This window comes from Tasmannia lanceolata, unplaced genomic scaffold, assembly GCF_043159265.1.
Source record: "Tasmannia lanceolata isolate RefF3 unplaced genomic scaffold, GAP_Taslan_0.1 ptg000002l, whole genome shotgun sequence".
NCBI lineage: Eukaryota > Viridiplantae > Streptophyta > Magnoliopsida > Canellales > Winteraceae > Tasmannia > Tasmannia lanceolata.
In genome coordinates, this window is record NW_027518679.1 from 16,567,145 (window position 1) to 16,582,285 (window position 15,141).

The 15,141-nt window shown below is 40.7% G+C and overlaps 1 protein-coding gene across 2 annotated transcripts in view; it reads right to left on the reverse strand.

Annotated features, from left to right (window-relative positions):
- LOC143880174 (protein PSK SIMULATOR 1-like) overlaps positions 1-15,141 on the reverse strand; it is a 49,616-nt gene that overhangs the window by 4,105 nt on the left and 30,370 nt on the right. The window lies entirely within an intron of this gene.

The following is a 15,141-nucleotide window of genomic DNA, read 5'->3' on the forward strand; positions in this document are numbered from 1 at the left end:
ATTAAGTATATGTATAATAGAAATATAAAAATATTATATATATATATATATATATATATATATATATATATATATATTCAAAGTTCGGTTCTTCGGTTCCGGAACCGAACCGAAAACATTAGACCCGGAACCGAACCGAATAAGTTCGGTTCTTCATCAGTGGAACCGAACCGGACCAAAAATATTTTTTTACAGTTCGGTTCCGGTTCGGTTCTGGTTCGGTTCTGGCCACCCCTAGAAATGGTGAACAAGTTCAAGCTCAAAACCGAGCATCATCCAAAGCCATATCGCATTGCATGGTTCAAGAAGGATAATGAGGTAAAAGTTACTAAGTAATGTCTAGTTTCATTTTCAATGGGTAAAAATTACAATGACTAAGTTTGGTGATATATAGTTCCTATGGATGTTTGTCACATACTCCTAGGAAGACCATGGCAATATGACAGGCATGTCACTCTTGATGGCCGTAAAAATATATACATCTTAAGGATGGGAAAAGTAGAAATCATTCTTTTATCTAGTAAAGAGTAATGCAGGGGGCGCATGCAAAAGCTCTGATACCACATAATGCCAGGTGAACGCGGATGCTCTGATACCAAACAATGCAGTCGCATGTGAAAGCTTTGATAAAAAATGATGTAAGGGAAGCCTAGATTTTGAAGGTGGAGGTTAATATCATAATGGGATGATGGGTTAGATGAAGATGATCGATGGGAAGAAAAGTGGAGGTTGGTCGAATGATATGGAAATTGGTAGTTTAGCTTAGGGCTCAAGATGGTTGATGGAGACGGTAGTTTAACATCGGGACAAACCATCTCCCAAATGGGAACCGCCGTCGGACGAATGGTTTAAACTAAATTTCGACGGCAGTAAGAAGATGACTATCAGGGACGTCTTCAGAAGCCGTCAGCCTCTTCCTACGGCGGCCGTTGTTTCTGGATTCCCAGTGGACTCCCTTATTTGCTCGTGTGGCTTTAACCTTGACCACACGGTGGATCATTTCCAGAATTGCCTTGAAGCAGGGTACCATGCTCCGGAAGTATTTGAGTCCTTGGGGATCCTCAATATTTGCTGTCGGAAGACTCTCAGTTTAGTCGGGCAAGGTGATAACTTGAATAGGTCTCAATGGGCTCCTCCTAGATCCCACTCGGGGTCCTTGGGTAGCATTGAGGACAGGGATACCAAAGCGAGACGATTGGAATTCGGGGCCAGAAGAATCCCTGGTCGTAGAGCCTCTGAATTTAACCGTCATTTGCCCTCTAATGGCAGTGACTAGATGTGGCCTAAATGTCAATACATAAACTTTGGATCGCAAAACGCCTGCAGAAAATGTTTAGACCTCAAAACCAACTTGGCCCCAACCATGGTTTGGAGGCATAAAGTCGTACCCTCTCAGGCTGATATACATGCTGACCCCTTGGCCCTTGCGATCCTGGTTACTTTGGTAGAGGAAAGAAAGAAATACCTAAAGAGCTGCCTCATTGGAAGCTAGAAAGCTGGAGCTTGGCTGCTGGAAGATGTATGGGAGTGGGCTAAAAGATGTTGGGGCCTGCTAGAATTGCAAAAGCCTTTCTCTATTAACTCAGTGGATATCCTTTTTTGTTTTGAGTCAGAATCACAAGTGATTGCCATCCTCAGGCGTGGAGGTGTTGCTCTGGAGGGCTTCTCTTCCCTTCAGCCGTGGTTTCTGGCTTATAATTCGGGTGCTAGAACCATCAGAATTAGATTTTATGATATTCCTCTTCATGCCTAGTCAACGTCAACTTCTCTTGGGCAGCATCTGGGCGAGGTTATCCAGACCCAGCTTTTTGGTAATTATGACCACTGCATGTCTTTCGCCTCAGCCTTGGTCATAACTCCCGTTCGAAAATCTATCCCCTCATCTGGATTCCAGCATTTATTCTGTTGGAGTTAAGATGATTTCTGAGTATAGCATTAATAGTTTGGCGTTGTCAGTTATTGGGGAATCAAGCACTAAGGATAATTTGGATGTTTGTGAGGGCATCGAACAGATCTCCGGCGTCCGCCTGCCGGCGATGGTTGTCTCACAGGAAAAGGCAACAACGCTAATCCCGATACCTGCGACCCATCCAGGGAGCCGTTGGTGGGCCCCGATTTGAATTTTGAATCACCCAAGCCTTCAGCCACCAACTCGCCCAGAATGTCAGAGAGTAGGATAGTGTAGTGCTTGGAAAGTGGGGTCAGAATGGAAATGGATCGACACGGAAAACATTAAATGCAACAACTCGTGGCGAGAAAGGCTTTCCTAAAAGATGTTGACGATAGTTGTACTCTGACTTCAGCTAAAGAGAAAAAGGAGCTAAAGATAAAAACTAGATTTAATAGTGAAAATAAAAAACTTAAGGAAAAGCGCTCACGTACAGGAAAAGGCATCGTACTCCGTAGAAGTACTAACCCGAAAATCCAGGTACTAGCTACTCAAGATGCTCTTTCAGTGTTTACAAGAAAACTTAAAGGTATCTTTAGGAAAGAAGATCATAGGAGGAGGAGACTGGTTGCTGGCACTCAGAAGCTCCTTCAAAAGTTTGACACCTCCAGTTCGCCAGCTATGTCAGGAAAAGGATCGGCTCAAGGTGGAAATTCTCTGACCGCCCAAGATTTTGCATATGAAGCTGAAGATATTGAGCTCCTGATAGATCTTTGCTATAACGAAAAGCTTGCTAGAAAGGAGTCGCCTACCCCTTGTGAGACTTCTCATAGCCAGTTAAAAAAGCGTTGGGCCCAGCTAAAGAAAATCTCTACCAGCAACACTAGTCTCGACCTTAACTCTGAATCGACAAGTGAAAAGGAATTGCACTTACCTCTCCTAGACCTCCCCCCATGATCAGCAAAGTGGTAGAAAGGGAAAGACGCACCCGGCGGCGCCTCTGGGAGGAGGAAAGAAAGTCTATTATAAAAGACCTGGAGGATAATCGATCTAACCTGAATCCTGAGGCAGCTGTTACCTCGGTCGTTTCAGGACGGATTGAAAATCTGCATGCTGGGAGGGGCCAAGAGGACTAGTGGGGATGCTAAAGGTAAGGCAAAACAGGTTGATGATAGCTCAGACGGTTCAAGGAGTCGGGGATCATTCTCGAAAGAATTCAAAGATTTGTTATCGACAGGGGATGTATTTGGGATTGAATATGATGAAGACTTGGGGGCAACCAAAGACATGTTTCTTGCAATGGAGGTAAGAGATAAGGAAGAGAAGAAGATAAGAGAAAAAAAATTGAAAAGAAGATTGGAGAAGGTGTTTAAGCAACTAGGTTAGAAGATGGGTACTAACTTCTCCCTCAGTATAGTGCCTGATGGAGGTAATGAAGTTTTTGATTTAATCTGATGGCTTTTGTTTAAGTTTCAGAATTTGGGTCGCAGAGCCGTAGAGATAAGGTCCCTCCATAATCATTCAAGCCACCTACTGTTTAATAGCTTTGTGATTTGGCAGTCGTTATCCAGAAGTTTTCGATCTTCAATAGCCATAGCTTGAGAGACTCGTTCTTTCACTTAAGTTCCCTCGTCTGGATATTATAGCTTTGCTATATTTTATTGGAGGTCTACATCAGACATGGAGTTTTAGAGTTTAAGTTTGCAATTCTGCTCGGTTTAGAATCTTGAAGTTTTGGTAGTTTTCAGGAACTTCAGTTTACCTGTAGTTTCAAGAGGTACTTGTCTAGAGGACCCAGAATCATGTGCAGTTCAAAAAGGTAAAGATAAAAGGTTTGAAAGAATACTATGAAAGATGTAAAAAGAGATACTATAGAACAGAGGAAAGGAAAGGTTGTGTTCGTTTGCAACTTATTTTGGTTACTTTTGAATTGGTCTCGGGTATGCCCGGGCCAATCCATCTTAATATTTTGTAATGCAGGTTGGGACTCCCGGTCCCGAATGCCATATGAATATCAATGAAATGTCATTTTAAAAAAAAAAATCGACAGCAGTTCTCTCGGCAATCCAGGGCCGGCTGGAATTGGTGGAGTAATCAGAGATGACAGAGGCAATACATTGATGACTTACTCGGGCTCCACAAGATTTGCGAATGCCAAAGAAGCCGAGGCAAAGGCAATGTTATTTGGATTGAAATGGATAGCGGCAAACAATTTGGGCCCAATGATTGTGGAAAGGGACTCCTCAAACACGATCATGCGGGCATCAGGAAAATGCACGGGTCCCTGGAGACTTTCATTTGCACTAGGCGAAATCCATGATCTAATTCGATCCATTCGGCCGACACAACAACACAAATGGCGATCGGCAAACACGGTGGCGAACGAGTTGGCACGAAGTGGGGCATCACGAGGGCACAACAGTGACCATCGTAGACGGATTTATAAATTCGTTATGATGTACATGCCTTCATGGCGGTGTCACAACTCGACGTTTAAGTCCTTAACTATATCGCTCATTGGGGACATCTTGTCCAAGGTCGATGTATGTTTTATGGCTAATTCTTCAAAAAAAATAAAGGGAATGAATGAGGTGAGTTGGAAAGAGGAGGGCAAGGATGAAGGATGTATGGGCCAACTGTTGAAGGGTTGGCAGTTGATGAAAGTGTGGCTGTTGGTTGGGGTTGAAACATGTAATGCCCGACCCCACCAAAGGTCGGTTAAATTAGTAAAAATATAACTTAATCTCGGCTTTAGATTCCTCGATTGAAGATCAACGGTTTAGATCTTCAATTTGAGTCTTTCGATCCGTTGGATCCACAATTGGATCCCTAGGATCGTTGATCGAACTCGAGTAGACATCATATCATGTCACTTGAGCATCGATCTCCTCTGATTTTGCAAGATCAGAAGAGTTAATAAATCTATGGACCATATCAAATTATCTTAAAAACCATCACTTAATTTAATCTTGAGATTTTCTATGGAATTGATTTTCCATGAAAAATATCTTCCCAAATCCACATAGGTTGGTCAAATTTTCCATAAGGAGAAAGTGTGCCCAACCCCATGGTTGACTTTCTTTCCTCCTTTTTTGGTAATCATAGATGGCGCATAAAACATTAGAAAAGATATGCAACTTTCAAAATCTAAATTAAAGGAGGGAGATTATTCTTTTTAATTTATTTTCGTCATTTTTCTTGTAGCTTAAATTTGGGACATCAAATCTTGCCTGTTTGACCTGATTTTGGTCCCGTTAGATGGGTTTTTCGATGTCTCATCCAACGGGCCCAAGATCACGCGATTTGGACAAAATTTGATGAAGTTATGGCCCATTTACCATTAAGGTATGGGTCAAATACGGGAAACTCTTTTTAGACTTTCATTCAATCCCTTAAAATTTAAAAGTAATACATGTACCAAGAGATTTTCCATGAAACCCTTTTTCCATGAAAAATATTCACTTCCCCATGTGAGGGACAAATTTTCCCCATGTTGGAGAATTTGCCAACTCATGAGATTTGAATTTGATTTTGCAAATTTCTTAGAATGGTTGACTTTTTCTTTAAGAGAAATTAACTTGCATATCTTTTAACTAGGCAAGAGATTTGATTTCCAAAATTTGAATTAGAAGAAGGAAAAACCTCATAGAAAGTTTGGTTAGTAAATAGCAAGCACATAAATCAAGTTTTAATTTAGGAAAGAATATTTAATTTTTGAACAACCAAATTCTTGGAACAAAACCTAAAAGGCAACCCTCCATAAAGTGTTTATTCCTTAGCCATTAAGATCTCTTAATTAAAGAAAGTCAAACATGAAAATCCTAAGAATATTATATATGCTTGGCCTTTCCCTTTAGGAAATCATTCACACACAAAAAAAGGAGGGGGGTGGGGTGGTGACTAAAGAGAAACGTCTCCCTTTCCCTCATTGCAAAATGTGGGAGAGAGAGAGATTGAGTGATGGAAGAGAAAAGAAAGAGAGAAGGAAAGGAGTAGAAGGCTAAAGGGAGGCTTGACTTTCTCTAGTTTTTGTCATCATCAAACAAGGACCCCTATTACCTTCCTTGTCTTAGTGTTTTCTTGGTACCCAAAATGGACCAAAATTTAGCACTGTTTTTATATGTTTTTCTTGGTCCAAAACGGACCAGATTTAACGCTGCAATGAGTGTTTCCTTGGTCCCAAAACTGACCAAATTTAGCACTGTTTTAATGTGTTATTTTATTGGTCCCAAAACGGACCAGATTTAACACTGCTTTTGTGTGTTCTTCTTGATCCCAAAATGGACCAAATTTAGCATTGTTTTTGTGTGTTGTTCTCGGTCCCAAAACGGACCAGGTTTAACGCTGTTTTGTTTTGCTTTCTAGGTCCCGAAACGGACCAAATTTATGCATCGTTAATGTATTTTTTATAGGTAAAAAACGGACGAGATTTACACCCTCGTAATGTATATTTTATAGGTCCAAAAACGGACCACATTTACACCCTCGTAATGTATGTTTTTTAGGTCCCAAAACGGACCAGATTTATACCCTGTTAATAGATGTTTTATAGGTCCAAAAAGGGACTAGATTTACAACTTCATAATGTATGTTTTATAGGTCTCAAAATGGACCAGATTTATACCCTGTTAATGTATGCTTTGTAAGTCCCAAAACGGATCAGATTTGTACCATGTTGATATGTGTTTTCATGGTCCCAAAACGGACCAGATTTGTATACGGTTGGTACGTGTTTTTACGTATCAAAACTACATAGATTTAAGATCAGTTATATGCATATTTTTATGTATTAAAACTGGACAGACTTAAAGATCATTATATGCGTGTTTCTATCGAAAGATTTAGAGTCAGATATATGCATGTTTTCGTGTGTTAAAAATGGACAGGTTCTACGTCATTCATATGCATATTTTATATACCAAAAATAGGACAGTAGTGTCCTATGTTTGTATGTGATTGCGTTCCCAAAATGGGACAACAGTGTTCTAAAACGTGTGCGTGTTTTATGCCCTCAAACAGGGCAGCAATGATGTTTTTTTGTGTGTGAGTTTTATGCCCTCACACAAGGCAGCAATCATGTGTTTTTCTGTGTGAGTTTTATGCCCTCAAGTAGGCCAGCAATCATGTGTTTTTGTGTGTGAGTTTCGTGCCCTCAAACAGGGCAGGAGTAGGCTTTTCTGTGCATGAGTTTTAGGCCCCAGAACAAAGCAGCAATAGTGACTTTGTGTGTGTGTTTAGTGCCTCAAAACAGGGCAGCACCTAGTGTCTCTGTGCGTGTTATTTTGTGCCCCCAAAACGGGGTTGCTCTATGTAAGATAGTGTGAATGTTTAAAGAACTTAAACCTAAATAAATTGATATTGTTATGCTCTATTGCTCGGCTTCGGAACTATTACACTCCACCTTCTAACAGAAGCCAGTTCTTTCTACCCAATTCATAAGATTAGAGGTAGGTGACATCTAAACCTAAACTTTGTGTAGTTTTCAATAAGGGAAGTAGATGCAATAATGTAGTTTCTTTGAATGGTAACATGTCACATGCCTAGACCTGATAAAATGTTACACCACATTCACTTATTACTCTTGTAGCATATGATAATTGGAAACCTATTAGTTCTCTTATAGAAATGTAATGCTATACATGTTGTACGATAGCGGATTCTATTGCTTAAAAAAAGGAAATTATTGCTATGCCATTAATCCTCGGAAAGGTAAGAAATATTGCATGAGCAAGGTAAATGGGATGGGTGATGGGAGGCCATTGAGCTAATCCCCGGATATTTCGACGACAAGGGTGGTGAGCACAACCCCTTGTCGATGTGAAATCCTCTAAGACCAAGAGTCCATGAGGCGGTAGGTTTTGCCGTAACAAGTCCTCACGGCCACTATCTTTGGACGGGGAAGTGGGCATTCCGTGCAGGCAAAGGTAACAGGCTATGGGAGCTAGAGTACCTTGGGTAGCCGTCCCATATTTCATGCGTATTTCACACAGTTTATTTACTTTTCTTGTCACTCTTATTCCTATTATCTTATTCATCCTCTTGGGTGTTATTCCTGTTACTACTAGATTGTCCTTCTATTCAGTAGACTACATTACTATTTCACTCTTTTATTAATCTCTATACTTGTTTTGGTAGCTGGGTGACTCTACTAGATCATTGTATCTAATGTTGCTATATATCTCAAGTTTCGCGATAGTGGATGACGAAATTAATGTAGATGGGGAGACCTAAATGGAGTGCGCGCAAGGATAAGGAAAAGTGTTATGAGTGGAATGACGGACCAGGACATTCTTCTAGATTATTTCATTATGATGATGTCTTTGAATCAAGAGGTTGATGTTGGAGATTGAATTTTAAGAAAAAAATAATTTTTTAATCTTTGGTAATATCTAATTTTCACAAAATATATTTAGTATTTATTTATTATGAGTTAGCTTGTTACCTTTTATGGTAGCGATTCGGATTTTGGGATTGAAAATATAAAAAAAAATTGCCCCCAAAAATTCGTGTGGTTACAAAACATAGGAAGTTACGTAGCGAGATACGCAAGTTGGGTTGTGCCCGAGAACAAAGGAATATGGCTGGGTTAATAGCACCAAGGAGGTGGTTCAGGACTAAAGAAAACAGTTATAGGTTACGAGATAAAAAGCAACTAATAGAGGCATTTTGGATTGGTTAAGGAAGAAGGTTATGTGCTGGTTTGAGTTGGAGCTACAAGTGGGGATTTAGGTTTGTTTCCAAAGGTTTTTTGGGTTAACTCTCGGCTGAAGCAGAGAGGGGTGGTGTCCTGTTACTGAATCGAGAGGGTGGCAGGACATGTGCTTGATGTGATGGATAGCAATGGAATTGCAGAAGTTGAACGATAAAGTGAACTGGTCGTGGGGACGATGAGTTCCTCTGGCATATACCTCTTGCATGCAACAAGAGTAGTGGCGGAGGAAAGATGAAATCCCAAGCTAATAAGGTTTGAAGCTTCCAATCCAAGGCCATCCAAGGGTGGAAACCCACCCCTTAACTTCTATTCAAAATTTCATGCAAGAAAGAAACTCAGCTGGGCTTTCCTTCGGTTGTTCAAGCCATAGTTGCCAGGTCGGAAAACGAATTCGGGAAGCTAAATGTGAAACATAAATGTGACATGCATACAAAATTAAAGAGGAAACAACAAATAGGAAATGATAGAAAAGCGCAAGTGAAACGCATAGATAAACATCTTGGGAAACGTTTGAAAAACGTGAGTGAAAGGTTTGTGCATTTGAACATAAGAATGAAAAATCATCAATATCAAACAAGAACCTAAAAACCCGTATCAAATCGAACATCCTAAGATAATAATAACTAGAACCAATTAAACAAAATGAACATTCTTAACACTTCAGGGCTTCAATCATTAGAAAATAAAATGAGGAGGAAATCCTACCATATACTGAAAAAGTATTTTTTTTTTTTGAAAAATGATAGTTTATATTCCAATCTTTCAAGCAAGTGTACAAGGGCTAGGACCAGAAGTCCCAAAAAAACAAAAAAAACAAAAGATACCCTATGATATGACCTCTCAAACCCAAAAGATCCCTTTATTCCAAACCCAATTCCATACCGACCAGATTGCAACTACACCATTTGTATAGAGATCCCCAAGAAAACCTAAAACTCTAGCGATATCCCGCACGCTATGGAAACCACCCTTCTTCCACAAAATTTCAGCAGCATCTCAGCGTTAAAAGGCTGACCTAGAAAGAACACTTCTCCAACTCCTCCAGAATGTGCTGGATTTGGAAATCTGGCATGTCTGTGAAAAGGTCCTTTCAAACCATTTCCAAAAAGCCAGGAATCTTTCTACTAGCAATCCTTTCTTCCACCAGCCGGATACCCACCGCCTTGTTAGCTTCCCACTGCTGCTTCCTCGCAACCCTTTCTTCGTTCAGAATTAATTTGAAGAAATGATGTTTATGCAGCGGCGAGTGGGTATCTTTGACCGTATCTGTCCCGCAGAGGCTAAGGAATGTCCAAGGACAATCTTGGGTCTCTCTAGCTTAAATATTTTCCATTGCTTCTTGAGAAGATCTCCTGACATCTCTTTAAGGGGTGGGACTTGGGTCATTAATTGATGCCCTCTCTTCATCATAGACCATCGTCCTCATCCTGTTGAAGATTTTTTCTAAAACCAAAATCTCCATAAACAACCTCCTGTTCCGACCTACAGTGCAGGAAGATGACTCGTGCGTATTACTTTGATTATCCATTCCTGCTTGGTTGAGGATGAGAAAGGATCGCCCAATACTCCAATGGAATTCCAATGAACTCTCCTTGCCTCTTTTTATAAGGACCACCATCCAGAAGCCGTCCCCAATATCCACTATCGCGAATACTCCCTTCAATATACGGGACTAGTAATGCCCTCCACATGTGATGAGATTTTACTAGTGTCAGGCCACCTATCGTCCTCACAACAGTCAACATCCAGAGAGGGTGTGGGACGGGTCACCCACTTTGGAGGGTTTCTAACCTGCTGACACCCACGGCATTTATCCCGCCAATTGAAGTAGGAGTACTTAGAGGGGGAGCAGAACCATTCCCCAAGCCGGTTGCCTAATCTTTTCTTAATTCCCCATCTGACGTCCCCCCCAACATATAGTTGCGGGTGACTTTTCTCAAGTATCGAATCAGTTGGAGAGATCGATTTCGCTTTATCTTGCTTACATTGTCTGCATCTTTTCTGGCAACTGAAGGTATGGTAGTTGCAGTAAAGGCACGGCCAATTCCCCGACCATCTACTCGACTAATCCCTAGCAATCTTTTCCACTGACTTGCCCTTTAGAATCTCAGCTGATGCCTTTTGAGCCAACACCCTTTCCTCCATCCCTCCCGCAAATCCTACTTTACTGAAAAATATTAGGGACGACATAAAAAAAACCCAGTGAAAAAAAAAATCAAACCAGCCGATAAAATAGCAAGACCTAGCTTAAAAAAAATTACAGTGTTCATGTCGTACTCACTAGAAGATCTGACTAGAAATCAAGCACCGGTAGAGATTGAGCCAAGAAATCTCAGAAAAATGGTAGAGATTGCAGCCAATAAATGGTAGCTATATGCCTTGGATCTTCGGTAGAAAAGTACAATCTCAGAAAAAGGAAGAGATTCCAGCCAATAAATCTAAGAAACTTACACTCAGAAAATGCAACAAAGCATGCACCCATGTTTGGACATAAAAGATTATAGAAAAATACGGTAGATTGCAGAAAAAAGCAACGAAAACATGCACTCAAGTTTCCCGAACGTTTCCCGTGTGTTTTCCAAACGTTTCCCACACGCTTCCCACGTGTTTTCCATAGGTTTCCCACGCGATTCCCGTGTGTTTCACAAACGTCTCCCCTATTTTTAAAGGGTGTTTCATTTCTGTTTCAAGAAAACATTCCCCACCTTCCTATGACGTTTCCAGTAACAATGGTCAAAGCTTACAAGGCAAGCAAGACAAGGTGGGAAACTCTTTCTAAAACATGGATGTTGGCTGGGAAAAGGGTTTCCTCTCCTCCACTCTCTTGCCCAAACGAATTTGATCCCCTTGGGAAGGTAGTCACTTCCCTCTAGTTGCTTCTTCTATGACTCCCAACCAAAATGGAAGTAGTTTCCAATCTTGGAGGTCTTGTTTCCAAGCTCATCCACGACTAAGTGTTGGGAAAACTCAAATTAAAAGGAATTTCTAAAAATACAAGTTTGCAAACTAGTCAAGATTAGTTGCCAAAAATACGAGGCCAAAATTGGAAACTTTCCAATCTTATTCTCTCGAATTAGAAACTTGATAAAATCGCCAAGGCATGTTTCCAAATGTGAAAATCAAAATGCAGATTTAGAAAGGTTGTTTCTGAATACAAAACTTGTGAAATATGAAAACTACCAAAAATAGGAATTTTTAAATCGCTCAAACGAATTTGATCCCATTGGGAAGGTAGTCACTTCCCTCAAGTTGCTTCTTGTATGCCTCTTTCACCAACCAAAATGGAAGTGGTTTCCAATCTTGGAGGTCTTGTTTCCAAGCTCATCCACAACTACGTGTTGGGAAAACTCAAATTAAAAGGAATTTCTAAAAATACAAGTTTGCAAACTAGTCAAGACTAGTTGCCAAAAATGCGAGGCCAAAATTGGAAACTCTCCAATCTTATTCTCCCGAATTAGAAACTTGATAAAATCACCAAGGCATGTTTCCAAATGTGAATCAAAACTTAGATTTAGAAAGGTTGGTTCTAAATACAAAACTTGTGAAATTTGAAAACTACCAAAAATAGGAATTTTTAAAATTAGAAACTGCGAAAATTAGAGACGGCCGATCATGGATCTGAGGTTTCCAACCGTCAATCCGATTGGGCTGATGAGATGCACCTGCATCATACCCCCCTTCTTGAAAGGAACTCACCCACGAGTTCAGTTTTGCGTGTTTGCAAAGGTTTCAACCCGTGACTCAACTCGTGACACGCAAGAGTTTTTGACAAGAACATAAATTTAGTTGAAAAAAATATAATTATATATCAAAAGATGAAGCGTGTAAAAAATATAACCCAATAGCACATAGATAAAGCACTAAATCAAAAATATAAATAACTATATGCTTGTAACTTGCATGCACAAAAATAATTAAGTTTTGGTTGAGACTTAATCATGGTGGAAAACCCTTCATTGCTTTAGATTTGTATCCACCCATGATTTATGGTCTGGTTGGAAGGAGATTTGTGGTGGTTCAGGCGAAGAACCCAAGATTGTCCAAGATTGGGAGCCTCTTGCACATGGTTCTTTGAAGCTAAACTTTGACGGGTCTAGCATGGGGAACCCCGGTCATATTGAAATTGGGGGAGTCTTGAGCAATGAGTTTGGAGCTACGAAATGGTCTTTTGCGGGTCCCATTGGCACAAAAGCTAATAAAGCTGAAGTGCGTGCTATCTACTAAGGAATGAGGTATCTTGACAATGATTTGAATAAGGTAGTGGTAGAAGGAGACTCGCTCAATGTGATAAGGTGGCTTAGTGGCTCTCATTCCTTCCCTTGGAGATTTGTCTCTTTCTTCGATCAAATCCAAGACAGGGCGGGGGATGCATCGGTTTCTTTCCATCATGTTAGACAGTCAGCTAATGGAGTGGACAGTTTATCTAGAGATGGTGTCTCTAGGGAGAGGGTTGAGCTATTTGACTTTGTTCCTCCTTGACCCTTGCAGTGGGGCTTGTTCTTATCTTTCTTTTTCTTTTTCTGTCTCTTTATTCATATAGACCTCCTCGGTCATTTCTTCGCATTTAATGCGATTGCCTACCGTTAAAAAAAAAATAATTAAGTTCTAAGTTCCAACTTCCAAGTTTTCAACCAACAAGAGAGCCCAAGCCCAGCGACTCAACTTGACTCATAAGAGTCTTAGTTTTTCGACTCGACTCGCAGCGACTCGTAAGATTCACCAGACGACTCGTGAGAGTCTTCAACAGAGGCAAGTCACCCATACGACTCGGTTCGAAAGCCCAGCGACTTGACTCGACTCGAGAGTTAACTCGTACGACTCGCAAGAGTTTGACAACTATGCGTGTTTGCCAATGTGGGGAGTAAGAATTAGGATGGTGGGAACTGAAGTACGTCTCGTGACTACCTTAAACTAAAGCCCTCTCCACCAAACCAAGTATTTCCATCTGTCTACTATCTAGGCATTTTTGGGCGAGCAGTGGAACCTGATTCGACTAGAAAATATTCTCTCAAGATGCTTTATGAACCTTGGTAGTTGAGGCAGAAAGAAGCCCTCACTACTCTCAAAATTAAGCGCGGGACAATTGGCGAGCTGGGTCCAATCCTCGTTGATATTTGGGTTGAGATAAAACCACATTGGTATCATCCCAATGGCATCCTCGTCTGCAACGTATCTATCATCTGCGGTATTATCTTCCTCATATGTTATCTTCCTTCCAATTTTTCATCTTCAACAGCTTCCACGTTCTCTTGTGATAGTGGTGGATCTTGATGTTGATGTTAATTATGTCGTGAGATTCGAGCACTCCAGGTGCATTGAATAACTCTAGTGGCCCACTCGATACTTGTTAGAGGAAGTTAGTAGTCCATTGAGTTACATAAGGGTCTAGTCTTTCCTTACATATTGTAAGTTTGTAACCCTAATCATGTTTATATATATTAAGTGAGTTCTCTCCCTCTCACTTTTTCATGGTTGGGGTTCTTATGTTCTCATCCTTTTTAATTCTTTTCTCTTACCTTCTCTTTCTTTTCTTCCAAACTTAAAAAAAGTTATTAAACACTGCGTGAACATGAACAGTACCACGTGAAACATTGGAAACTTAAAAAAAGCAGTTCTGCCCGTAAAAGTTGAATGTTTCTACTGGACAATGGCATACCAGAAAATTAACACCCTTGATAGCGAGCTGATGTGTGTTGTGTTTGAGGGAAGAAGAACAGTGTAACCACATCCTCCTTCACTGCAGTTTTGTAAGAAAAGCGTGGACCCAAATATTGGATCAGTCTGAAGTCCCATGGGTCTTCCCACAAACTTTCTAGGCCCTTTTGGAGGGCTGGAACAAGGTTCCTTGGAATGTGGTTTGTTCCGGTACGCAGTACGGGAATGGGCACGGGGTACGATGAGGGTAGGCTAAGTTGGTCTGCTATATGGGGTCGCAGGTCGGTTTGGAGCGCTAATCCGGTCGCTCTGGTGCTCTCTCTCTGTCTCTCTCTCTCTCTCTCTCTCTCTCTCTCTCTCTCTCTCTCTCTAGTTTAATGTTATGTCAAGAGATGCTAAAGCATTGTTAGGCCTTATCTTAAATATGACGATCAAGCATATCAACGGGTGACTGTTGACAGTTTTTGGGAAATGTAATCACATTTGGCAACCATTTAAAAAAGAGATTAAAACTTGTAGTGCCAATATCAGTTTTTGGGAAAGGCAATAGCATTTGACAACTGTTTAAAAAAGAGGTTAAAACTTGTAATGCCAATATCAGTAGGCTTGTGGTCGAATTTTTTATTTAGGGTTTTTAAGTGCCGCATGCCTTCCACGGTTTCCCTTTTCCCTCCTCTCTTATTGCCATTTACAAACCCCCCCCCCCTGCAAAAGTAAGGAAGCAAGGAAGGTGGTTTTACAATACTGCATATCGATTGTTTTTCGATTAGCGATCTTCAGTGAAAGTTTCTGTCGGAACAACATCTGTTTCAGGTTAGTCTCTTTACCTCTTCTCAGTTTCTTTTTTTTTCAACCTCCAATGAGGAATGCTAAGATTAAAGCTGGG